The following is a 25,236-nucleotide window of genomic DNA, read 5'->3' on the forward strand; positions in this document are numbered from 1 at the left end:
CGGAAAGAAGGAGATCCATTTTGATGAAGATGGACTCCAGATTAGGAGAATTGGCCTCACCGGAGCAAGCCGCAGCAGCCAAGGGGAAACTATTTGGAGAATTGTTTATAAAAGACATGGCTAAATTTGCCAATACTTATGCATCCATGGATAAGGCTCAGGCATCGCTCAAAAAGATTTTCGGAAGAAAGATTTTTTGACAAGGCTGGAAGAGGAAAGGTCCCCTCGTCCAGCCGATATCAGTACCACGGGTCCTACAGTGACAGATATCACTGGAAGGAACAGGAGGACCGAAGGGCAAACCCTTTCTTCCCCTCCAGAGGAAGAAGTAGAGGCTGGCAAGGCAGCGGCAGACAGCAGCATCAAAATGCCACAGGTGAGAAAAGAAAAACGTGCTAGCGAAGGTGTTACAAACACGCATATTTCCTGTAGGAGGGAGAGTGAGATTGCACATAGAAAAATGGGGGGAGATATCCTTAGATGCCTGGGTGATGCAGACTGTTCAAGGGTTTCAGTTAGAATTCTGGCAGGAACCGTTCCAAGAGGTCATACCCAAACAGATAAGGTTCAGCAAGCAGGATGAGGATCTGCTAGACAGAGCAGTAGAATTGTTGAAAATAAAAAAGGCAATCAGCCTGGCTACAGAGGAGCAGAAAGGCTTTATAAGCAACTGGCTTTTAGTAAAAGGCAAGCACAAAGTAAGACCGGTGATAAACCTCAAGGGTGTACATTATTTTCTTATATACAGACACTTCAAAATGGAAGGGATTCACCTGTTAAGGGATATCCTACAGAGAGGGGATTGAATAGCGAGAATAGACCTCAGGGACGCCCATCTAACAATTCAGATTCATCAGAATCAAAGGAAACTACTACAATTCCTCTGGAAAGGAGAGAAATGGGAATTCATGAGCCTACCGTTCAGTCTAGAATTAGCTCCCTGGTGCTTCAGCAAACTGTCGAAACCAGTGGTAGGTCACCTCAGAACAGGAAATCAGACTGATTATATACCTGGATGATATCTGCCTAATGTGCCAGGACAGGGAGATTCTGGTGGAACAGAGTCAGAGGGCAACAGATTTACTACAGCAGGATTTCTGATAAACTGGGAAAAGTCAGAACTGGAGCCAGCCCAGTCGATGGAATTTCTGAGGTTCATCCTAGAGACAGTTCAGGGCACACTCAGACTACCTTTGGGGAAGGTGAACTCCATCAAGAAAGAAATAAAGAAATTGATGGCAGGACAGATGATTTCTCTGAGAGAGATAGCGAGGTTGGTAGGGCGTCTGTCAACATCGATACAAGCAATTTTTCCAGGACCGCTGCTTTGCAGAGGTTGAAGATAGAAAAGGTCTATCTTACAAACAGAAAGTACCCATTTCTCAAGAAGCGAGAACGGAGCTAGAATAGCAGGGCGATATTTGGCTCCTCCCAAGACCTGGTAATAGAATCGGATGACAAACGATGGGGCTGAGGAGCCAGGTGCGGGGAACAGTTGACCGGGGGGAGATGGTCGAGCGAGGAATTGGGCATCCATATCAATTGCCTCGAACTTCTAGCGGGATCCTTTGCAGTCCGTTGCTGGACACAGGAAGGAGCGAGGGGTGCCATATTGCTTAAGATGGACAACGTCTCAGCATTCAGGTACATAAACCGGCTGGGGGGAGGACGAGATCCAGGATGCTGGCAGAGATAGCCATGGAATTTAGGCATCTACTCACTTCGAGGTTGAACAAGATCTCCAGATCTTTCAGCTGGAGACCAGACCTGGAAGCGGGGGCAACAGATGCATTTCCTCCAGGTCTGGGGACCAGCGAAGGAATACGCATTCCCACCTTTCGCCATGATAGCACGTACTGTGGCGCAGGTCGGGAGACAGGGAGCAATAGTGATTTTAGTGACATCCGATTGGAAGGGTCAGGCATGGTTTCCAGACCTACTGGAGAGGTTGTACGATTTTGCAATTCTATTGCCACACAGACAACACATAGTCTTGATCCCACGGGAAAACTTCACCCACTGGTACAATCAATCAGGGAACCTGAGCCTGATAGCTTGGGCGATTTCAGGAAAGCCTGGGCCAATCCAGGTCTTTCGGGGACAGCTCAAGAGAATCATGGGGCCCCGGGGAACGGGAATGCCTACAGAGTGGCATGGCGAAAATGGAATAATTGGTGTATGGAGAGGGAAGTTAATCCCATACGAACTGATGTAATTCACGTAGTGAATTTCCTAGCAGGCCAGGCAGCACAGGCCAAAGCATACAGAAAAATTAACACGTACAGGTCAATGATATCTGCAGGGCACGAGTACATACAAGGAAAACCAGTAGGTGTGTCAGTCTAGAAATACGGATACCTCTACTTTGAGACCGCAAAAACGCATTTTGGTGGCCGTGGGCCAACCGTCTCATGCACGATACGACAGAATATAGGTTTTCGAGTTTGCCAATGAACGACCATTTTGATGTAACAAGAATCGCCATTTTGTTTTCTGACCATAGCTCATTGCTTTCTGTTCCTATTGCTTCGCAGTATATATTCCGCTTACACTGCTCCACCGTGGAACATTGTTGTCTGTATGTGAAAAGGACAAGGCTGCACGGCCGTGAGGATAACAAGAGTTTGCTGAAACACAAACGTAGGCAGCGCCAGGAAGAATGCCCGGCTCCCTCCTTAATGTAGCCTTGAAGCAGAGCTGCAGGGCATTTAATAATTTCACAGCTGCCAGCCAGCCTCGTTATATGGTAGAATAAGTTAGAATAATATCGCTAAAGGCTTGAAGTATGTCAGCTCCCAGGACGCGAATAGCACCTGATAGATAGCAAGGTCCGGAATGCAGCTCCCCCCCTATGTAGTTCGCTTCCAAGAACAGAAGCGATGTGTTCTATTCAATAACCGAAAGATGCCTTCGCACTCACAAATTGCAAATTGTTACTAGAATAGATGTTTGAAGGTGTCATAGTGGTCAGAGATGTCCATCATCACACCAAGTTCAAAGAAACCCAATAAAGGGGGGTGTTAAACATGTCATAGCTGATTGTTTGATATGCATTTTGTATATATGTAACTGATGTACGTAATTCACTCTCTTGCGTCCCTCGATGTCTAGAGATACACGTCGCGGGGCGTGAGAACGAGTTGGCCAACTGAGACTTTTGCTTTGCAATAAAACCCTAGCTTTGGGAATACAACCTCATGACTGGCGTCTCTATCGTGTGTGGTGACCCGCCTTGTTTCCATAGACGTCAGGGTCCCCTAGGGGCCCCTTTCAAGATGGAGCCCGAATAGGGACCCTCCCCCACTTGTTCCTTCGCGTAACGTTGTAATTGAGAAAGGCAGAGAACGGCGAGGACGGGACGATCGAGCCAGGATCAAGAGGTGTTTGGGGGCGCCCTGTAAAAGTGATGAGACTCCTTTGCAGATCTGCACACATCTGATCCCTGATCGACGTGCCTGGCTAGAGAACAAGGAGGCGAGGGTCCCGAAACGAGGCGGAAGCCAACAAACGCAGACACAACGTCCTTTGGTCCGTCGGTATACAGACGACTTGATTTATCAGGTGAGTCATTCCCCGATTCAAAGCATCCCGATATTGGTTGAGAGTTGACTTTGCAAAATCAAACGCCCTAGGTAAGGTTGATTAACCAGGGGGAAGGTTGAAACATGCCTGGGGTATTGTCAACCTTAGCAGGGTTTTTCCGCTGTGGTAGACAATCTTTGGAAGATGGCCAAATTGTACCACCTGGGGGAACGCCGGCGTATGAGATGTATGTGAAGTATGGAGTGGGTGCGATAATATTCTGCGAGACTTGGCATAGGCAAACCAGAAAGCAACAAGACCACCAGTGGCCAATTAATGGTAGTTTTGAGATGGCGAGGATAGATAACTTGGAAAGGGTGTTGATAAGAAAGAAAGCGCGTCCTGCAGCATTTGAGACTATTTAAGACTGGAGAAAGGAAGCAATGCTCCGATTTAAAAGCAGAGCAAAGCATGCACGCAGTCATAAAGCAAAATGTGAGGTAGCGGACGAAAAAGAAGAGGAGGAGTGGACTGAGAGTCTAAGAAGGGCAGGCAGGCGTGACCAGTTGAATATAGAAAAAATATACCCACAGCGAGAATTACACATAGCAGATGAATCGATAGAAAATATATTGACCCATACAAAACAAGGCCCAAAATCAGAAGTAAGAACAGACACGTCAGTAGCTATTGCCCAGACCCCGCCCGTAGCCCAAGCTCCCCCTCCGGTAGCTCAAGCCCTCCCACAGCCACAGACCGCACACGTAACACTTCCTATTAGCCAACCAGGCCCACAGCAGACACTCCCTGTTCCCATTGTCCCATCCGCACCTCCCGCCTTAGACACAGACTTGGTACCATCCGTTCCTCCCGGGGTTGAAGTTGAAACCGCGGGGGCAAGAGGTGGGACTGACCAAAGGGAGTGCACGAGGGTAACCTGCAGCGCAATCAGCAAAGAAAGGAAGGTGGAATTGCAGCAACAGGCAGAGATGTATATAGACGGGAACGATGGGACGGCAACATTGGCTTCGATATATGACTTCCGTAGAAGCAACGAAGACAGGTAGTGTTGGAATGCATGGGTGAATATTTGGTGGAGAAATGGAAACAGCTAATTGGGAAATTACCACCGCAGCGATTGTTAGATTTTAATGCATTAGCACGCTGTAGGGAGAGGGATGAAGAAGTGAGAGAACATGTGTATAGACTTTTTGAGCTTAGAGATGAATTAGATAATGATTATGTCGAAACATTTACTGCACCTGTCAAAGTGTTTACTACACCTGCGTACAGGAGTAGGGAAGTCGGGAGACCTGGGAAGGGGAAAAAGGGGTCGCATAATAAACGGCAGCAGTTACCATCGCCGGGGCAGAAGGAGATGGTGAACGAATTATCGTTGCTAAAACAGGTGGGGGCAGACTTGAAGGAATGTCTAATTAGAACACAGGTACTATTGCAGCAAGTAACAGGACATAATATAGGGCGAGGGAACGCACAAGGAAGGAGTAGTTCGAATATGCATGGGGGAACAGTGGAGCCGAATCAGTGTGCATATTGTAAAGAGGAAGGACATTGGCGAGCGCAATGCCCGCATCTACAGACTAGAAATGGGTCTGGTCAGAGGAGACAGCATAGGGGACACCCAGGAGCGAATGGACCAAATAGGAATAGTATGCAGCAGCATCATAATAATGGAGGTAATCAAAACCAAGGCCAAAACCAAAATGCCCCAAACCAGAGTCAGGGACAGCAAAATCAACAATATGGAAATCAGAGTGGGGGAAATAGAGGGAAGAGTGGAAATGTTTTCGATACACAGCCTAACACGTATTACAGTAATAGTAATGATTACACATCGGACGATGTGTTATTTCCCCAATAGGACAGCCCAGGACAGGGGTCGGAACCAGTGTCTATTCCCGTGAATCAGAGAGGACCCTACGTAGAAATGAAAGTCGGGAATGAGGAGCACCGCTTTCTTGTAGATACAGGAGCACAGAAGTGTTCAATAGACCATCACTTGGTTCCGAATATAACACTGTCAGGGCAAAAGAATATTTCCGTAGTGTTCGCAGGTACACCAGTCATAAACCCAGTGTCCGAACCAGTCCCAGTTACCATAGGACCATTTACCGAACATTGTCCTTTCCTTCTAACAGAAAATTGTGGAGAAAATTTGTTGGGATTAAATTTGTTGAAAAAACTAGATTCTGTTATACATTGCACGGCAGACGGAGTATTTCTAACGATATGGCCACACGATGCACGTGTCAGAATTCATGTCCAAAGCGTTACCAGGGGAACTAAGTAAAGTACCAACCTGAATATGGGCAATGCATGACAACGATGTGGGATGTTTAAAGATAGAGCCAGTAAAGATTATTTTGAAAGAAGGTGTTACCCTACCGCGAATACCCCAATACAAAATTTCGGTTGAAGGTGAGAAAGGATTGAAGAGTATTGTTACCGATTTGGTGAAATTAGGGGTAATAGAGGAAATCACAGGCAGTACATGCAACAGCCCGATTCTTCCCGTTTATAAAAAAAGGAGGTAATTAGGTATCATACCGTTTCATAATTGATCTACGCGCATTGAATAAGGTAGTAGATCCGCAATTTCCTCTAGTGCCAGACGTCACTACAATATTGACAATGATACCTGTTTCAGCAGAATATTTTAGGTGTAATAGATTTGAAAAACACATTCTTTAGTATTCCAGTGGACAAGGACAGTAAATATTTGTTCGGGTTCAAATTAGGAGGACGATCATTTACATTTACGTGGATTCCGCAAGGTTATACGGAAAGTCCAAGTATTTACTGTAGAGCATTAAAAGAACAGCTAGACATGCTGGAATTACCCGTGGGTTGTGTACTTTTGCAATACATAGACGATTTATTGTTAGCTGCAGACACAGAGGAGATTTGTAAAGAAAGCACTGTATTACTACTGTCACACCTAGCGGCACATGGCCATAAAGCTAGTTTGAAGAAATTTCAGTATAATCGAAAGGAGGTGGCTTATTTGGGCTACCTACTTTCAAAAGGAGGGAGAAGACTAACGCCAGAATGCATAGAAAGTATTTCTTGTATGCCTATTCCAAAGACACAAAAAGGAGTCAGAGCCATAATATGCATGGCTTCATATTGCCGACAATGGATTGGTAATTCTGCGTTAATTGTGAAACCATTAGTGAATTTAACTAGAAAGGATGCGGTTATGCCTTTGCAGTGGGATGAGGAATGTCAGAGAGCATTTGATGGATTGAAAACTGCATTATGCTCGGTTCCAGTTTTGGGTACGCCGAACTATGAGAACATTTTTAGACTATTTGTGTGTGAAAGTGAAGGATGTGCATTGGTGGTTTTGACACAGGAACAAGGTGGAAGAAATAGGCTGTGCAGCTATTTTTCTTCTGTGCTGGACCCTGTAGTGCGCGCACTACCACGATGTTTGCGATCTGTCGCGGCGGCTGCTGCGTCAGTGAAACAAACGGAAGGGATGGCATTGGGGCATACTTTAATTCTGATGGTGCCACATGCCATAGACATTCTATTAAATAGGACACAGACGCAACACCTCACCTCTGCTAGATTGACAAGATATGAGATTATCTTGTTCGCGCCCCATATCCAAATTATGAGGTGTAGCGCTTTGAATCCTGCAGAATTAATGCCACTGACCTTAGAAGAAATTGGAAAGAATGAATCACCCCCCCCCCACGACTGCTTAATGGTCACTGAGGAAGAAACCAAGGGAAGAATTGATTTAAGTGATATTCCACAGAAAGAGCCGGATGGAGAGTTATTTTGTGACGGCTCATGTTTTAAATTACCAGATGGCACGACAACTGCCGCATACGCTATCACTATCCTAGAGAGTGTTGTAGAAAGTAAAAGAATCCCCTATAATTCAGCACAAGCTGCGGAAATAATAGCATTGACCAGAGCCTGCAAAATTTCTGAAAATTTGAATGTGAATATATATACTGATAGTCAGTATGCTTTTGGAGTGATTCATAACTTTTGTCGACTCTGGGCTGAGAGAGGGTTTCTGACATCACATGGTGCCAGAATTCAACATGGCCCTTTGATTGTACAATTGCTGTCTGCACTCACGTTTCCAAAGCGCATAGCAATACTGAAATGCGAGGCACATAAAAAAAATAACATGCAAAATAGGAGAGGGAAAAGCGTTTGCAGACAGAATTGCGAAACAAACTGCCACTGATTTGAATACCAAGATGATGACGGTTCAGACAGAGGAAGTACCCTGTATGATAGAAGATGGAGTTGCGACTGTCAAAGAAATGCAGGCCGAGGCTACGCCCGATGAAATACAGGGATGGGCAGAGGGATCTGCGGAGTTGGATTTGGAGGGTTGTTGGGTGGACAAGGGAACTAGGAATTGGATGTTGCCAAATTCGTATGCGACTGCAATGGTCACAATGGCCCACAGCCCTACGCACATCTGTGCAAAGAAAATGATACAGCACCTTTCTACAGTATGGCAGAATGTAAACATAAAAAAGAATGTAGAGAGGTTGGTGCAGAACTGTATCACGCGTTTACAACACAATGTAGGAAAGGGAACAGTGAATCCAACAGGCAGTTTTGGCCCGCCCTCCATGCCGTTTGAGGTAGTTCATTTTGATTTCACAGAGATGGAGAGGTGCCAAAACTTAAAATACGTCTTGGTGGTGATCTGTGCATTCAGTAAGTGGGTGGAGGCATATCCTTTGAAAGATTGCACAGCAATGAGTACGGCAAAAGTAATGTTGAAGGAGTATTTTTCCAGATTTGGCTTGCCCCGGGTCCTATGGTCTGATAACGGACCGCATTTTGTGGGTGCAGTGGTATTACAGATATGTGCTGGTCTCCAGATTGATAAGAGATTCCATAGTTCAAGGCATCCGAGTTCTGCCGGTCTTGTGGAGAGGCACAACGAGATTCTTAAATCAAAGATTAGCAAGATTTGTGCGGGAAGCAAGTTGAGTTGGGTGGATGCATTACCAATAGCACTATTATGCATGCGTACGTCTGTACAGGCTAAAACTGGGCTCTCCCCGTACAAAATCGTAATGGGGAGGCAGGCAAATGTTTGGTGCGCACCTCAGCCAAAACGACTTAGTGAGATAGAACATCCTGTGCTTAGTACTTATTGTGGCCTTTTAATGCAGAAATTGCGTTTGATTCATCAGCAGGTGCAGGAGGCATTACCAGTAAGGTACACTGGTCCGGGGCACGCGCTGGAGCCAGGAGACTGGGTGCTGCTAAAAAACTTTGAAAGAAAGTCATCATTAGCACCCAGGTGGCGCGGGCCCCATCAAGTACTTTTGGCGGCGCAGGCGGCAATACGGGTGGATGGAAGGAAGTCGTGGATCCATGTCACCCATGCCAAAGAGATTCCAACTGCGCTGAAAGTCTTGCCTGACACCGATGACCGGAAAGAGACAGCGGTCCAAGAAACGAAAGAAACTGTTTCCAGTGAGCAGCCACCTAATCTGCCAAAACGAGAAGTGAAACTCTAAACAAAGCCTGAGACGATTGCCAAAGAGGGGGGGAAGGGCAAAGAGTGCCCCAACATTGCCCAGCAGAATCGACATCACTACTGACCAACGTGAAATCTGAATTGCAGATACCAGCAAAATCAAATCGTGTACCCCTTTGGCGCCCACCAGCACTTGCCAGCACCCAAAAAACGGATCTGCATCATTGGCGCAGCGCACACCAGCACCTGCAGTAGCGCCACAGGCTGACTTCAAGCCTTAATCTGAAAGTGCACCGGCACTGTTCACGGATCATACGATACCAGGAGCAAGGCGATACAACCTGCGGCCTCGGAAGACAAAGTGATCCGCAGTCTTTTTGGTGTTTATGTCAACCTCTGGTTCAGCTCATGGACGGAGAAGGAACCAGGGGTGTAGAGGAGAGAAGCGTGAGAATTGTGCAAATCGGACAATTCAAGACTCGCGGCTCCTCGGTGCGATCATAAAAAGTACATGTGTCCGGAACCAGAGCGGACATGCTGGGCGCACATGATACTGAGGCGATAACTGATGAAAGGTCCTCTGAGCAGTGAAAGAGGGGACAAGTGATCTCGCCTAAAAACGAATAATCGAATCCAGGCTAAAAAGGTCAGGCAAAACTGAACTGTGACAAAGAATTCCATTGAACTTAGACATCAGAGCAAGCGCGACGAAGAGATATGTCCCCAACGAACTGTGATAAGGAAGAAGAAGGACGACGAGAAACATGCTGGGACCGGTTCCAGCCTCCTCCTGCACCACCACCGCTGAGAATGAGTCTGTTATAAAGACTCTAAGTTTAAGAAAAACACATGGTAAAACAAATTGTATGCTGGCACTAACAATAATAATGTGCTTTATGAGCGTGGTAGCACCAATATCGACAGCCCTAATATTATGGTGGGTAGAAACAATACACCCATTAGAAATGTTTTTACCAATAATTAATATATCCACTACTGAAAGCCCGGTTTAGGTGATCACTTATACCCTACCCCCAATGGAAGAAAAACACAGGGAAGGTTTTGGAAATAACACCTTACTGCTGATAATGAACATGACACATGCAATCCTAAAGAAAACAAACTGCTGGGTATGTGCCCATTTACCACAGCATGCCGGAAAAGGAATAGGGTGGTATGTGCAGCCATTACCATTAAGTTCTGCATGTAGTGCATCTTTAGGTGCAATGTTCTATGGGAAATGGAATGAGTGTAATACGGGTCAATTAGACAGAACCAACATGAATGAGTTTGAGGAGATAATAATGAAGCCTGTGGGTTGTTACATTTTCCATAAAGCACAAGTAATAGCCCCAGAGCCCACGATGAAAAGTACACGGAAGATAACACAACAAAATAGACGAGATAGATTGTCCCTGCCAGAAAAAACATCTGTAATGACGTTTCGTGTAAGAACAGAAGGGGACAAAGATGCAATTCCCCCATCTTACACAGTGAATTATAACCCAAGAACTGTCCCTTTTTGTCTAAAAAAGAAAGGCTCTTTTTCAGTCGGAACATATACTGGTTGTATGAATACAGTGGTACTAAAATGGGAAATAGAACCAGTATACGTAGGTGATCCAGTTTATTTTATATGTGGAGAGAAAGCATACCCTTGGTTGGTCAGAAACTGGGGAGGTACATGTTACCTAGGGCTACTGTTCCCAGGAGTATTCCTCTTAGAAACAGCAGCCATGGCCAGATTATCCAAAACTAGAGTCAAAAGGACTGATAAAGGTGTTTTAATAGCAACTGGTGTAGCGAAATCATTCATTCCATTCTTAGGACAGATAGTGAACTCCTATAATATAAGGCAAGTGTCCAGAATCCTAAAGAATACAATAAACACAACAACAGATATATTATTTAACATGACGTTGGAAGAAAGAGGAATAAGGTTAATGACGCTGCAAAATAGAATGGCTCTCGATGTAATCCTGGTTGATCGTGGGGGAATTTGCAAAATTGTGGGATCAGCATGTTGCATTTATGTCGATGACTATTCCCCCACGATCTTTGAAGCAATAAAGAAAATGCACTTTCTAAGTTCTGAACTCCCCACTGGAGAAGGGAGCTGGGGAATAGGATCTTGGTTTTGGGGAATACTACGATCTTGGGGATGGAAGTTGATCTCAATATTAGTAGTGGTGTTCGGAATATTCCTAACGTGCTGTTGTTGTATACATTGTTTACCCATAGTTTGCGCAGAGGTAACTGAGGGATGTACGGAAGGATGCATGCATATGATAAAGAAAAAACAACCTCATGATCGATTTGACCCAGACCCAAATGAGATGAGAGCAGTAAGAGAGATGATGGCAATAGATATTGATGAAGACAATGATGTCCACGATAGCATGCGAGACTCAGACATAAGTACTTCAGATTCATCATCACTAGAGGAGGTTTCAATAAATAGATGAGACGTTTAGCATACGGCCAAAGGAGGGTTTGTCAGTCTAGAAATACGGATACCTCTACTTTGAGGCCGCAAACGCATTTTGGTGGCCGTGGGCCAACCGTCTTATGCACGATACGACAGAATATAGGTTTGAGTTTGCCAATGAACGACCATTTTGATGTAACAAGAATCGCCATTTTGTTTTCTAACCATTGCTCATTGCTTTCTGTTCCTATTGCTTCGCAGTATATATTCCGCTTACACTGCTCGACTGTGGAACATTGTTGTCTGTATGTGAAAAGGACAAGGCTGCAGGGCCGTGAGGATAACAAGAGTTCGCTGAAACACAAACGTAGGCAGCGCCAGGAAGAATGCCCGGCTCCCTCCTTAATGTAGCCTTGAAGCAGAGCTGCAGGGCATTTAATCATTTCACAGCTGCCAGCCAGTCTTGTTATATGGTAGAATATGTTAGAATAATACCGCTAAACGCTTGAATTATGCTTTTCTAACGGCCCCCCTTTGCTGAGCCCGCTAGAGCATGTCGGCTCCCAGGACACGAATAGCACCCGATAGATAGCAAGGTCCAGAATGCAACTCCCGCCCGTATGTAGTTCGCTTCCAAGAACAGAAGCGCCGTGTTCTATTCAATAACCAAAAGATGCCTTCGCACTCACAAATTGCAAATTGTTACTAGAATAGATGTTTGAAGGTGTCATAGTGGTCGGAGATGTCCATCATCACACCAAGTTCAAAGAAACCCAATAAAGGGGGGTGTTAAACATGTCATAGCTGATTGTTTGATATGCATTTTGTATATATGTAACTGATGTACGTAATTCACTCTCTTGCGTCCCTCGAGGTCTAGAGATACACGTCGCGGGGCGTGAGACCGAGTTGGCCAACTGAGACTTTTGCTTTGCAATAAAACCCTAGCTTTGGGAATACAACCTTGTGTCTGGCGTCTCTATCGTGTGTGGTGACCCGCCTTGTTTCCATAGACGTCAGGGTCCCCTAGGGGCCCCTTTCAGGTGAACATCCATTGATATGCAGATTATTAAAAGGTGTCGGGTGCATGAAACCACCGACGCCTAGGTATTTACGTCTCTTGACGCTAGTGTGGTCTTGAGGATGTTCGAGTCCTGGCCGGATAATGAGAATCTATCCAGGAAGGCTCTTTGGGTGAAATTAACTACTTTGTTATGCTTAATTTCTTGCAAGAGAGTGTCAGAAGTCAAGGCACTAGAGACAGACAGGAAGTCGTTTTCTCCTACAGGTGTTAGATTTTACATTGGGAAAAGGACAAAGACGGGGATTAAGACCGTAGAATACATGGAATTCCCTGAAAAGCCCAGATTGTGCCCAGTTAGGTGTCTGAAAGCCTATGAGGCCTGGGCAGATAGGGTGAGACCCATGGGGGAATCTCAGCTGTTGATGGCCGTCAGAAAGCCCTTTAAAGCAGAAGCTACAGCCACATTAGCTAGATGGGTGAGATGGTGCATGGCAGAAGCAGGCATTGACATAGGGCAATTTGGAGCACATTCCACTAAAGGGGCTATGGCGTCGTCAGCTTTTATGCTAGGGGCTCGCCAGGAGAATATTTTGAAGCCGGCAGACTGGTCAAAGAAACACTGTTTAAGAGTTTCAATTTTAGACCAGTAGACCAAATAGCGTTGTTGGTGGTAAGTAAGCTTTAAACTGGCATAATCAGAGCCTCTTAAGTCTTGACATAGAATACAGATTTTCAACACATTTGTTACAGGAAGTCATGATTCTATTAAAGACTCGGAGGCAAAAGATTATTCCTCCCATTCAATCGCTGTAATGTATGAATGTTAAAAGGATACATGTATGTATATATATATATATATATATATATATATACATTTTCAAAGATATATATATATATATATATATATATATAGTTATAACTTTGAAAATGTTATTGTACTGTTGATATTATGCGATTGCCTATCCGTTCAGGAAGAGATATTTCATGGAGTTTATATTTTTTGACAGGAACAGAGAATAAGACAGCGGGCTAGTGAAGAAAGGTTCAAGTTAAAGTTTAGGAGAAATCGTCTACCGGTTGGAGCGCAAGTTATTCAGAGTTTGATCAGCGGCAGAAAGAGGAAGAAGAATGAAGGTTGGCAGTGTTTATGAGGAAAGGGGTTATATGATTGGACTGGAAAGGACACATGGTTTTTATGGACCTATGAAAAACGAACTACAAGTTCACTGCGGTTCCTGGGAATTGTAGTTTTTTGTTTGTTATTGTTTTTCATAATGTTTGTTTTTTATATTGCTGCTCGAGAAGTAGAGAGAAGATCAGAGCATAATCTTTCACCTCTGAGTCTTTAATAGAATCATGACTTTCTGTAACTAATGTGTTGAAAATCTGTATTCTTTCATACAGTGACATAAGACCCGCATTGCGCATTACATTTTCCGCCATGGGAGGACACATTATTTCTAAATTGGTAAGAATTAAAGCACTACGCCAGTATCATGTTTATTAAATGATATGGATTAGTCTACTTTTTATATGCTGTTCTGTTTATTTTCAGAACTCGAATGATATCTACTAAGCATAGCAGGTTAGTTTGCCAATTCAATCACTGCTTTTATGAGACTACACATTGCTTGAGCTATAGATCGAGCATTTCAAACTCCAATTAGTTATTTCTTTTTTCTTTTAATTGATGTTTTGTTTGAATCGTTGCTCTGATATTCTACAAAACGTACGTATTAATACAATATGTAAGACCAATGCTGTTTCCTATGGATGATGCTTATTTATAAAAAAATGGAAGCTGGTAGTATATGTTGACACACTCATGATCACTATTATTTGTTATAACCTTCTGGTATTGGGACTTTGCGCTAACTGCGAAAACAATTGCTGCCTAAATTTTTCTAATTGTGTATTTAGACAATGATTTGTAATTGTCTGATCTAATATAGGATTGAATAGGCCCTGATGAAGGACAATTAAGTCTGAAATGCATTGGCCCTACAATGCATCTGCGCAGAATATGAGAAAGAATATCTACTTGTGAATACAATTAATGAATAAATCAATATATGTACAGAAGAAATGAGTAATTTTTGAATATTTGAAAGATTTCAAAGCCACATGCGTGGGTGGGAGTGCAGCCCACACCGCTGACTTCATAGCCAGGGTCTTTCTTTCACAGTTCTTGGTGTGCTTGTCACGGAGGCACCTTTTTACTGGGTTTGCACCCCCACGCAGAGACAATACCTTCCAAACACAGCATACACTGATTTGAACTATTGCAGTGCCCACTCACCGCTCCACACCCTCCCCCCAATCAACTCCCTTATCTCACCTTTGGGGTGCAACAGGCTCTGGCAATTGCCCTGGTTGACCTCCTACCACAGGATAGTATTGGTCTCTCCCCCTTCGCCCCTTCCACACCCGACAGGGTCAAGCCGCAGATCCCAGTCACATTAATTACAGATGGTAGTGGTTTTATTTTGAACATTTTAAACAAATGGCACGCTACTATAAGACCACTGAACTGTATGTAGCTTTTTTAGACTATAAAGCAGGTTTTGATATCACTGATCGCAATCGTTTATGGTGGCAATTCAAGAGTAAGGGGATACCACAGGGTTTACTGAGGACGCTTAGGTTGTTACACTTAGATGCCACGATTCATATGAAATTAAATGCGCAGCGTGCTTTTTCCAAACCAGTTCCTACAAGCAGGGATTGCATCTGGGTTGTTTTAAGCACATGGCCTGACATTTTATGTATTCTCTTCAATCCAATTTTGATAAGGTTTAAAAACAACCTACAAGACTAGGAACAGTCTTTTTTCCAGGGTTAGCTTATGTGAACATATCTTTGTCCTGGATAAAATCCTATCAGTTTACAGTGTAGCCTAAATGGTATTTAGAATTATTCGGTGGAACATGCTTTGGAAATGAAGCCTCGAAAAAAACGAAATGAGGTTTGGTTAGAGCAGGCAAAAGCACACTCCGTTTTGTTCTTTTCCAGTTTAAATTGGGGGTGGTTCCTCCAGAAACCTCCATACATATCTGTGTAGGTGCATGGACGTTTGGCGGTCACCAAAACTTTGAATGCTGCATGGATGTGGACTGTTGGGCAGGTTTCCTTTGTTCCGCACTGTGCAGGTGCAAATGGAAAATCACCTTATAATCTAGAGGTTTATTTTCTCAACTGACCTGGAAGACTGCTTGGAGATGTGCTGCTGCAAAGTATTGTAGCATGCCTATAGTTATTGGGGCCCCAATCCTTCGTCATTACATCCTGCTTCTGTGTGCTGGTGGAACATTCATCCGACAAGCCTTCATTGCCTGAACTCTTAAAGTCTGCAGCTCACAATGCTCCCCAGGACTCCTTCTGGTCCTGATACCCAAAGGTGGGATCCCATCCCTGCTCACCTTGTCCGAAACCTCGGGTGGTTGCGGCTGCACCACTTCTGCTCCACCTGGAAAAAGCTGGCTCACCTCCTACAGCTTTCTTCAACTTGAGACTAGTTCTGTGTATTTTTACCAAACAATGTCTGACCATGGATTTTTTTAATGCACATTCTTTACCGTTTGTTCCCTGCAAAATGTGTGTGTCTGGGGAAGGGGGTACCACCCCCACTCCACTGCTTACCCGCCCTCCCCATATCCAATACTGCCTCACACAAACCTATTATCTAGGTTTTGCAGGAAAAATGCATGCTAATCTGTTTCTTTCATTGAGTATGGTTTGGTAAAAGACTGGATACTGTGGGCTCGTCACAAGCTGCATGGATGAACCCATTGCTTGTCCAAGCCACCCGCTGACCCGCTTGCTTGCTGGGACTTCTTCACTCTCGTTTGCTGTTATCGCCGCTTTGGTGTCCTCTGCCTTTTGGGTCATCACCACCATACTGTCCTTCAGTGCCAGGATTTCCTTGGCTGGTACTTGCGTGACCCTGGGAGTACGGCCACACCACATGGAGCCCTACCGCCCCCTGGCCAGACTCAATGCAGATTCTGAAATCTAACAGCCCACCCAAACCCCCTGAAAAGTTTCTACCGCAGGCAGCATAGCAAATGGCTGTCCCTAAATCCCTAGACTCTTATTCCATTGCGGATACCAACCTCCTGGCTCATCTTGACCCAGGTTCACAGCAGTTTCTGTGCCACCACCAATACAACAATATGTATAGTGCGGCTTATGCCTTGCTCTGCAACCACCTCTCCCTGGACCTTTGGTGGTTGAACCAGGGTCTGCTCTGGTTGTGGTTCGTCAAACTACCCTATTATACTTTTTCACGTGAACACCAAGTTGTACTTGCCTTGTTTTTCAGTACAACCGGGGAATATGAATTGGGTTTATCCTGCTAAGCACAATGAAGAAACATTTTAAACCTTTTAGAACTCCTGTAAATTAACCTGTAATCTGCCATTTTATGTTTGTGTCCCTTGGGGTCCTGGAATGCCCAGTGAAATGTTTGCATTTCTGAAGTACTACTGTGATTTCACTGGTATAAATCAATGCACTTATCTATGCTTACGTGTCACAGTGTCTAGGAAGCTATTTAAATGTATCTACCGGGTTGTATGGATTAAATGGGTCCTTCATAGACCCAGTATAGCATTGTCATCCCTTTCATTGTACTTTGGGTGATTAATATGACTTTTTGTCTTGTAAATCCAACCCATACCCCCTCCTTGGTAGCATAACCAAATGTATGGTGGTTTTACTGTTGAGCGACTACCTATTGTACTAGCTTTTGTTGGGAAGGAGAGGGGGTCTTCCCCATCTCCTGAGGCGATACAGAATGAGAAATAAACACTAAGAGAGCACATCCAGCAGGTAGGGGGGTGCACATAATGGCGGGTGTGTGACCACCTTAGTGCATGCATTAGAAGCTATATGGTGGATACGTGTGCAATCGCCATCTTGGCAAGTGGCAGCCATCTTAGAAGTAGAAAACATAATTTTGTGTGTTAGCATTAGACTCCCTTGCATGAAAGCGAATATCACCCCGGCCAGGTCTCACAGAGTCCACAAAATCCTCCATTGTTCCAAGAAAGTTACAGGCCCTCGCGCCCGGGAAAGAATGCGCCCTGCAAGGTCATGAGAAGGGAGCAGAGCGACTCTTGGCAGTACAATCCCACGGGACAGAGAGCAAAGCCCTCCTGCCCTCAACGATCCCCACCTGAGAAATACAGCTTTGCCATGCTTTCATCCCATGACCCCCCACATGCTATGGCACCGTCCAAACCCGGTCCACTGACCATAAAACATTTACACCCCTCAATCGATCACTAACATCAGAAGGCAAGGCTATCGCGCTTTCAGAAATGGGTCACGTGATTTGTGCTGTGAGGTGCAGGGTAGCAACAAAATGATAGCCTAAAACTAAAGTGGAGGACCTTGGGAGTTGCTGATCTGCTAGGAAGCAAATGAGTTAGTGTGACCTCTGCTCTCCTCCCGGGGCCAATTCCTGTATCTGCCAGGTTCTTGTTACTGTGATAAAACAACATGGTTTCACCCTGAATGATGAGCCCAGCAGCACCCACGTGGACAAAGATGATCAGATGAAGATGGATCAATGGCCTAGCATCCCATATGGAGCAGGCCCTATATGTAATAGCTATTTGTACCTTATATGATTACATCATTAGTGATGTTATTTGTGCTTATAATGTGCTGCACGTCCCTACGGTGCTCAGAGTGCTCGGTGGCAGCAGAGTACTTTGCTGATAAATTTGTATTTTGGAGAAATAAATACTTATTATTATCCTTGCAAGCGTGCCTTTGGCCTTTTTCCCTAGCGGGCTGTATTTTTTTCTGGTGTGAGCGTGCAAGGGCTTGCCTTCATTTGGTGACCCTGATGTGATCCCAGCGACCACTGTACTGACGGAGGCTTCCAGGCCACTTCTCCGAGGTAGCTGCACCCAACTGCAGTGTTCAGTCCCAGAAGTGTCAGTATCAGAGGTTTTGCACGAGCCGTTTTTACAAAATTCCTGTCTGCTCTTTGAAGCGGGGTGAGAGTGCCGGCTATTGATGGAATCCCATGACAAGGAGTTTGGGTATACCCTTGCAAGTGATAAGTAGGGGAAGGGCATACAGTAAAGAGTGTGGGTTGTGAGAAAGTGGAGGACGAGGTTATTGTTCGTTTTTATTATCGATTTTTAAGGAGTGTTAGTGAGGGGAGAAGGTGGTACCACTTATATTGTGTAACAGAGTAAAAGGAAATACATAGGAGCCCTGCATAATTAGTGGTTATTTTAGATTGCTATTTTAGTTTATTGTGTAGAGTGGAGGCCCGAGGAGGAGGGGTGTTGTATAAATAGTGGTGAGCTTTGAGTGCGAGAGTGGGTGGGGGTGTGCGTGAAGGGGAGGGAGAACAACAAGGACTGGCAGGGAGGTGGGAACGACACATTTATTTTTTTACTGTGACATTTGCAGTGTGCGCAGCGCGTGATTAGAAGCGTAGGGACGCCGCACAGAGCATACATCGCTGCAATGAGAGGGGAGACGCCTTTAAAGAACATGTACAAGGCCTTGCCATTGTACCGGGATAATATTCAGAAATACCACAAACAATGGGTGGCAGAAACACAAAGGGGATATCCAACTCCTGGCCAGAGCAGGGCGCCCATATTAAGGGAATCCTGGAATATATCACCACGTTCCCAGCAGTGAAATACAAGGGTAAACAGCTACATAAAAGAAAGGACATTTTAGACCTGGAAAATATGATTGAGGACATAGAATATACCAGTGAGGGAGGGGCTCGAGGCGCATACGAGGGGGAGAAGCATATAGATGGAGGGGGCCCGCAGAGCACACAAGGGGATATATCCATTAGCAGCTCTCCCAGCGACAGGGTACAGAATTCCAACCTATGTGTCCACACATGCCAAGGTCCTCCTACCCCCGTATATACTGACTCCAGCAACCACTTCACCCCAGGACTGCACAAGGCAAAGGGAATCAGAAGGGGCTTTAGAATCTGTACAAGCAGAACTAGCACGACTACAAACAGCACAAAGCGAAGCAAAGGGGAGTGGTCTAGATGAGTGGAAAGCGGGTAACATTTTGTTTAGACTGGACAGCACCGCAGTAAAAGACGTACAGAGAGAAAAGAGGAAAAAAATAAAAATAAAACGGGCAAGCAGTCAGCACAGGGTACGGAGCTGTAAGGTCCGACAAGGAAGAATGGGGTGTAGGTGGAGAATAGGGAGATCATGAGTGGAGCACCGTGGATGAGTTTGAAGATGACTGTAAGGAGGAAGCGCAGTAGGCACCTGAGAACACCTCAGTGGAATGTTTGTGGCATGAGAGGGTACGGAGGTTTGGCCGAATGGCATTGGAAAAGTAAAAGGGAAGTGCTGGAAGGAAAGAATGGAGGAAAGCAGGGTTACATATGCATTTGATACACAAGGGCGTAGGTATGGCACAATATGTACCCTGGGCGCAGATGGACAAGAACAATTTGATCAAAGCGGTCTCGCCGTTAACAGTGGGGGTGGGGGACGTGGATATGTGCATTCAAAAAACAGACTGCAGGTGTACCCCTTGCCATAGGGGACATGAAAAGTTTATTAGTGGCAATGGTGGGTGACCAGGCCGGAGAAGCGTGTATTAAAGCAGGATTTCCAGGAGTGAGAGTAGACAACAATGCACACAACGTTCAACATCAGAGCATAGGTGTGGGGCGCGCTTCGGCGCACCTAACCTGACACGCTAGACATACAGTCGATCATGCAATATGCTATGGAGGATGATGAAGACCCTGCGCAGTATATTACAAAGGTTCAGGAGCTGAAGAGCGCGACACGGGGGACCAGTGGGACTGATCAGTTCCTCTTTTCTACTTTGTTATTAAAAGGGGTTCACCAAAGGAAGTGCAGAAGGCGCTAGACAAGATTGTGGGCATTGAAGAGAAAGGGTGGGCGGGGATCCAGAGTATAATAGTACACCACTGCTAATTAATTAAAGAACACGAAAGAGAAACAGCCAGAGAAAACTAGCTAAAATAGCTGTAGATGGGGGGTGTGTCCACACCTGCACAGGCAGAGGCAGCAGGGAGTGCGCTGGGGTCCACGAATGTCCGAATAGCAGCGTTCTGGCCAGGAGGAGGACAAGGGCAATGGGGAGGCGGACAGCAGCACCCCGCCCAGGAGTGGCAACAAGGAGATCAGCAGCGTGGCTGGGGCGGATTCGGGGGGGGCTTCAGAGGAATGGGTTGGTATGGGGTGGGTATGGGTTCCTCACAGTGTTAGAACTGTGGGAAGTGGGGACACTTTTCAAGGGAATACAGAAACAGGCCAGGGCTCGGGTACAACACATAAAATAATTACCACCCACCACTGCAGAACACACAGCAAATTCCAACACCAAGAATGACCTCCATAACCAATGAAATACACCAAGCATACAAACAATTCCCACCCAGCCCCCAGGGGTTCAAGCACAGCAACACCAACAGCAGCAATACACACAACAGACAAGGCCCCAACACGGAAATGGTAACATGCACACCCCCAACAAAGCCCCGAATGGCATCATATTGGCTTATCGGAGGGGGAGAGTGATGGGAAATAACCTGTTCGCGTTCCCCAGGTCGAACACATACCCGGATTAGGACAGCCCACAGAGATTGCTTGCGTGCCTAGTACTATCTAGGACAGTTTGTACTGACGTAGAACCCTTGGTGAGCGCAGGGATAGGAAATAAACATTTGAATTTTATGGTCGACACAGGTGCCACAAAATCATGTATCAGTGAGGGAGATTTCCCACTATCGGGTCACGCTCTTGACATGCAGGCATTCTCTGGGGCGGTCACCACAGTGCGATACATTAAAGAGGTTGACATGAAAATAGGAGGGGCTGGTACATGCTCCCCTACTCTATTCTGAAAGCTCACCAGTGAACTTGCTGGGCAGGGATCTGCTAAGCAAGCTCAACATGACTATTTCATTCACAGACAGTGGCATAGTGTGCGCCACACCAGGGATGTGCACCATAAAGGTAATGCTAATTATACATGCAGTGGGAGGAGAAGTGGTGGCAAGTGGAATTCCCACAGACCCGGACATATCTGTGCATGGCATAACTGTACTTGTGGAGGCGGTGCCTCAGATTGGCAAAGGGTGTTGGCGGGTGCCATCAGATTGTGCTTTTCACCCTGTTGTGACCCCTGAACTGGACGCCAGGTACAATACTGTCCCTAGATTTACAAGGATTGGTGATCTCGGCAAAAAGAATTGTTGTAACAGGGACTGACCAGGACGGGTGCGAGTGGCGCACAGTATTTTGTATTGGCCCTACGAGACCTCTCAAAGAGGTGACTGATGCAGAACTGTTTGAAGACAGACCAAAGGTAGAGAAATTGTGCTAGCAATATGTATACCCTGTGAGGGAATGGTGCAGTACAGGAAGGTCCAATGCCCCATGATGCCCCCCCCAATTCACTGACGAAGATATAGAGCAGGTGCCCGAGAGACTGTGGACGAATGACCCCCATGATGTAGGGTTCCTACAGAGAATGACCTCAGTACACAACATTGAAACCAGGTACATTAAAGATACCATCACTGCCCATGCAACACAGCCACATATCCCATAAAAAAGGCAACGGGGCAATTGGTGGATGATTCAGGATTTGCGCCCCCTAAATGATGTTGTGCAGCAAGAGTTTCCTATGGTTCCTAATCCTGCCACAATTTTCTGTAGCATCCCCAAGAAGGCAAGACACTTCGCTGTGGTCGACTTAAAAATGCCTTTTTCTCCATACCAGTGCACCCAGACTCACAGTACCTCACTGCCTGTACTCATGGGGGAAAATAGGTTAGAACACACAAGATTGCCTCAGGTGTACTGTGAGAGCACCAGCATTTTCAACAGCATACTCCACGCAGACTTGGGGAACATCTAGGTTTCCAGCACAATCATACAGTACGTGGATAACTTGCTAGTATACAGCGACTCGGAAAAAACCTTGCACACATGATTCAATCACATTATCACAGCCCAAGGGGTACAGAGTTGACAGCAATGCTACAATACTGTGTACAAGAAGTTTAATACGTAGGGCAGTTAATATCAGCACATGGCAAAAGAATGCCTGACTGCACTGCCTATGTGCGCGCCACCTCCCAGACCATGGCAGTGAAAAAAACACGAATGTTCATAGGGTTGTGCAATTACAGCAGGGCATGGATTTGTGATTACGTAGCATACAAAAGGCTGCTCTTACAGGGCCTCAAGGAAGCACAAACGAAGGACAACAAAATAGCATGGACAGAAGAAATGCAAAAATAAAAGTGATTTCAACTGCCCCCGTGTTAGCAACATCAGATTATGCACAGGAATTCTAATTATTCTAGCACACTAACTGCCTGCTCATGACTGCCTTGTTAATACAGAAAAGTCACAAGCCACTGGCCTATTACAGTGGTACATTAGACTCAGTGATGCAAGGGCAGTTTGTTTGCGAAAAGGCACTTGCAGCAGCGGCACCCCTCCTCCACCGGGCTCAGACCAAATGTATCTACTTTTCCAAACTTTCTCTACTTCATCAAAATAGAAGACTGTGTGCAGGATTTTGCTTGACCCGTCGCAGGACCACTTCAATTCACAGTTACTCGTTATCTTCTTGATAAACCCTTTTCTCACTTTTGGCACTTTTCAGCTGGATACCTTACAGAGACCTTCGATTGAGCACCCACACGGTGCCGGACAACTCTGCCAAAGGTATTGTATCTTGCTTTTAAAGTCCAAACACTTATCAGTAGTTCAACTTTACTTGAGTCTCTTATCACATGCGTTTTAACAATGTACGTTTCAGTGCTCTCCATACAGTGTTGCTGATTGCAACCTTGGATTCAACACAGGTGGGTCTTGTATCAGTCTCTCCAAATCACCAGCTGTGTTCATTTCACTGATGCCTCTTCGTTCTTGGAGCCAAGGATGGTACCACAGTGGCTGCTGCTTGTCCCCGCCTAGATTATTGACACCAGAGGGCTCTGGGTACCTCCAATACACAATGCAGGATTCTTCAGCCTTGTTTCCTGGTCTTATGCTTTCTATTCTCGATGTTTCTGGAAAGCAACAATTCCTTATCGAAAAGGTCAAGAGAACTTCTCTCCTTGCTTCCGTTTTGCCTTCTTTGTTCTCTCGTTCAGCTGCCGTCTCGAAACTGCCGTTTCCTCATGTGCTTTGCCTCGCTCAGAATGTGCTCTCTTGCTCTGCCTTTCATCCGTGTGGGGAAGCTTAATGAAAGTCAGGTGTGTGTGATGGTCAGTAATTGCCTGACCTCTGTACTGGGACACATCAGGTATACTGCTCGGGTGTTAGTCTGTTTTCTCTCAGAGCGGGCTGTCCACGTTAAGGTGTTTGTGTTGTAAAAAGGGGGGGGGGGGAGTAGATTTCCTAAATATCCTACCTGATAGGATGGGGTAAAGGTGTTAAAGGGAAGGGGATACTGTGTCCCACTCCCACCCCTCACCCAGTTTATCCTCCCACACTGGTCCACCCCCAGGAATTGGATCCAAAAGCGATTGCCGTGTCCTGGCCACCTGGAGGACAGATCCCCGAGGACCAGTGGGTGAGACACCTTCTGGTTTCTCACACTAATTTTCCTTCTTTCCCTTGGCGAGTGCATACATTTGGCTTTTCAGAATGAAGATGGTACCAGCACTCTCAAATCATTCATGTTAGAAAGCAGTATACTTACAGTGTTATGTCGAGATTGTCATACTCGTATATGTTTGCAATGCATTATATAGCTGGGTTATTTGTAATTTTAATGTTTATTTTAGGGATTGATTTAGGGGCTTCTTTTATGTTACAGTGTTATATAAAAGAGGAGGAGTTTACGGGGGAGCAGAGGATTACAATGTCACTGCAAATAATATCTCAAATATACACTTAAATGAAACTGAATATGCATTTTTACCAAGGCCCAACTTTACACACTAGCATGTTAATGGTTCTGTACACAGTAATAATCAACCCCTTCGCATTGGCTTGTTAGAATATATTGCCAAGTCCCTATTGTTTCCAAAATGTTTCATCACTTTCCACAACTCCACCTCTACTAATGTAAATAATAGTAGCACTATTATTAATGGGTATGTAGATAAATCCAAACATCAAGTTAATTGTGGGCGCTTTGTAAACACAATTTACTTGATGTATAAGTGCCTTACAAATGCACAATAAATAAATATAAGGAGACCAGGACGAAAGGCGAAATACGAAGCCCGTCATGGGCTTGGTCTTGACGCCATAGAAGATGTGCATCAAACTGAACTCTCTAATAGTTGGTATACGGACATGAGCTTGGTGGGGGGAGGAATAAAGTGAATGGGAGTTGCTATGTGCGTTTGTTGATACTGCATGCATCAGGGGCACCCAAGATGCTAGGGCCACAGGAAGTACCAATTCTAGAGGCACAATGCCTAGTACATCTTGTGCTATGTAGGCTCAGAGGCAATTTCCAGGCACACAGTGAGACTCGAAATTGTTGATCCAGATTGTCTGAAATGCGACAACAATCCCAAAAGCAACCAATGCCTGAAAATACCCTACTTGGCGACACAAGGACTAAAATGCACAAATAATAAATGGCAAGAAACAACGTGAGCTGCATGGCAGAGGACCTAGTAGTTTACAAAGAAAGTGCTCTGGCACGGGTAGAAGCAGCATGTGTACCGTTCTGTACTGAACACATCACAAAACTAAACTGTATTGAAGCAATGGATAAACCAGTGAAAGTGCACAGAGAAGAAACATA

General features: G+C 45.3%; 1 protein-coding gene and 1 long non-coding RNA gene across 3 annotated transcripts in view; one reads left to right on the forward strand and one right to left on the reverse strand.

The window, feature by feature from the left end:
* LOC138521460 (uncharacterized) overlaps positions 1 to 14,631 on the forward strand; it is a 212,070-nt gene extending 197,439 nt beyond the window's left edge. The window contains exon 3 of the long non-coding RNA XR_011283052.1: positions 13,473 to 14,631. This is a non-coding gene — a long non-coding RNA (uncharacterized lncRNA). The remainder of the gene's footprint in view (positions 1 to 13,472) is intronic.
* The window catches only part of HROB (homologous recombination factor with OB-fold), a 526,210-nt gene that overhangs the window by 460,056 nt on the left and 40,918 nt on the right, over positions 1 to 25,236 (reverse strand). The gene's annotated exons all lie outside the window — the stretch shown is intronic.

Source organism: Ambystoma mexicanum, chromosome 13 (genome assembly GCF_040938575.1).
Source record: "Ambystoma mexicanum isolate Mex_15411 chromosome 13, UKY_AmexF1_1, whole genome shotgun sequence".
NCBI classification, from domain to species: Eukaryota; Metazoa; Chordata; class Amphibia; order Caudata; family Ambystomatidae; genus Ambystoma; species Ambystoma mexicanum.